Below are 2,500 nucleotides of genomic sequence, written 5' to 3'. Positions count from 1 at the left end.
CCTCGTGGCTCCACCTCTGTCCCCCGCTGGCTCCTCCCCCGCGCTTGCCAAGAGCGGGTATATCGCTTCGTGTCATTGTTACCAGATTACCTCATATTTTCACTTTATTCGCTTTAATCTCGAGATACGCCATCGAGCATCGCTGTCGCCAGGGCTTGATAAATCGGCCGATGGCGAGATTATGGCAGGTGTAGATCATGCGGCCGAGACAATGGCGGTCTTCTTGGCGAACACCTGCGGCCGGCGGCGAGGGAGGGGTGTCGCCGTCTCGTGGAGGGCCGCATCTCCCCCAATGACTCTACAGGTTTGGCGCCCACAAGAAGACCGCGGCCCGTGTTCTAGGGACAGTACTGTATTCTCCGCCGTAATCAGCAGACAGAACGGGCCGTGTGAAGGGACAGAACAGCGTCCGCTTTTAGCAACACAGGACCGTATTGAAGGCGGCTGTGAATCAGTGTTGTGTGAGAATCTTTACAGCCCTACGCGGAGGGAAGCAGCGGAAAACAATTCTTTTCGCCCCGAGTCGGTGACAACAAGTGCTTTTGATACACAAAGAGAGGTTTAGAGAAACGGGAGAGAGGCGTAAAAAAAAGAAGAGGAAGAACGAGAAAGAAGAGGCGATTGCGATCTACCGATTTTACAAGTGAGTTGAGATGTCATATGCGATTCATCCCTCCCTCCCCCCTCTTGGTCCCTACCACAGACACTGCTAGTATTTCTTCGGCGATCCAAGATTGGGGTCTTCTGATATAAAATTAATCATCTTGCTCGCTGGCTCTGTGTAATAGCTCCGTTTGTCTCCGCCGACATTTGTTCTCGTCGCCGGAGAGAGCGCAAAAATGGCACAAGAAACCCTTGTTGTTTTTCCCGGACGCGGCTGAAGGCGAAGGCAGTGAGATAGCGGGAGATGGAGTTCACGATTTCAAGCTTTATGCGTCTGAGATACAAGAGTCGAAACTGTTGACTTACCATTCATTAAGTAAGCCTGCTTTGTGGGTTAAAGTGTGCTTTTGTGAAATCCGCTTTATCTAAACATTAAACGGAGGACGGACAGACACCCGCGCATTACAACGGTGTTTCAGATCTGACACAGTGATATAGGAGACAGTGGATCAATTGGTTATACATTATCATGAGAGTTTGTCGTATTGTTTTTTTCGGAAATTATTTGAGTAATAATATTTTTAAAAGTATTTTCGCGAAGAAGATGAGTGGTAGGATATTCAGTGAAACGTTTCAAAGAGCGTAGTGACAGTGTAGACTTTATAATAGTCTTGTATCTCCTATTGCATTTTTTTGAACAAATAAACATTAAATCACCTCCAGAAAGTAGCAGGAAACAAGATTAAATTGTTCTTTTGGAAATTGTGTTGTGAAATGCATTCATTATTATTTCAATATGCAGTGTTTCGGCCCCGTCATCGATATGCGTTTATTCTAATAATTTACCTGCTTTGTTTACTCTTATATTTATCCGTCTGTCAAGCAAAGACTACACAGAAGCTATTTTCCATATCTATCTGCTCTCCACATTTTTCACCATTCTAACCGTCTACGTTAAGTTTCGATGTCTGTGAAATGAAGGATCGGCGACCTTTTGATTTTCACATTGTGGGGCTAATATTTTTTTGTTTTTTTCTATCATACGTAATGTTTCATTCCGTAAGATTTCTGCTAGCCTGTGCTCAAAAGGTGATCGTATTCCACGAAAAAAACTATTGATTTTTGAAAATAAACCTTATTCTTTTGCTACGAACTTTAATACTTCCGACAACTTTTACCTTCGAGTGGCGATGTTCTTCCTAAAATGCTAGAAAAGTGAAATTCCGTTTTGGATATTTTTATTTCTTTTTTTACGGCCTTTATTCTTCTGAGAAGAGAACCGAAAGTATAGTCCCCGGCCGTATTTAGGCAGAGACCGTTATGTTTGGGCCGAAAATGTACAAGGAATCTGTAAATGTTGCATGGTCAAAAGGAACATAAGTATATCCACATACACGCACATGTATGAATATATATATATATATATATATATATATATATATATATATGTGTGTGTGTATGTGTGTGTGTGTGTGTGTGTGTGTGTGTGTGTGTGTATGTGTGTGTGTGTGTATATGTGTGTGTGTGTGTGTGTGTGTGTGTGTGTGTGTGTGTAAACACACACACACACACACACACACACACACAGACATACATACATACATACATACATACATATATACATGCATATATACATACATACGTGTATATATATGTATGTATGTATATTATACATACATACATACATACATATATATATGTATATATATACATACATACATATATATATACAAATACACAAATGTGCATGTGTGTTTGTGTGTCTGAGTGTGGGTGTATTAAGATGTATGCATATATATCTCTAAACATTTACACACACATATATACAAATAAATAAGTAAACAAAAAAAAAAATATATATATATATAACATGGAGAGAGAGAGAGAAAGAGAGAGA

At 40.6% G+C, this 2,500-nt stretch overlaps 1 protein-coding gene and 1 long non-coding RNA gene across 3 annotated transcripts in view; one reads left to right on the top strand and one right to left on the bottom strand.

Moving 5' to 3' along the window:
* The window catches only part of LOC125045485, a 35,915-nt gene extending 35,794 nt beyond the window's left edge, over nt 1-121 (bottom strand). Inside the window, exon 1 of the long non-coding RNA XR_007116554.1 lies at nt 1-121. This exon is cut by the window's left edge and continues 699 nt beyond it. This is a non-coding gene — a long non-coding RNA (uncharacterized LOC125045485).
* Nucleotides 122-317: 196 nt separating this feature from the next.
* LOC125045484 (transcription factor SOX-8-like) overlaps nt 318-2,500 on the top strand; it is a 19,959-nt gene continuing 17,776 nt past the window's right edge. Inside the window, exon 1 of one of the 2 annotated variants that reach the window (XM_047642770.1) lies at nt 318-643. The gene's annotated coding sequence lies outside the window, so the exon portion shown is untranslated. The remainder of the gene's footprint in view (nt 644-2,500) is intronic. The other variant, XM_047642772.1, reaches the window with a different exon arrangement.

This window comes from Penaeus chinensis, chromosome 37, assembly GCF_019202785.1.
Source record: "Penaeus chinensis breed Huanghai No. 1 chromosome 37, ASM1920278v2, whole genome shotgun sequence".
NCBI classification, from domain to species: Eukaryota; Metazoa; Arthropoda; class Malacostraca; order Decapoda; family Penaeidae; genus Penaeus; species Penaeus chinensis.
This window is presented reverse-complemented; position numbering and strand designations above follow the sequence as displayed.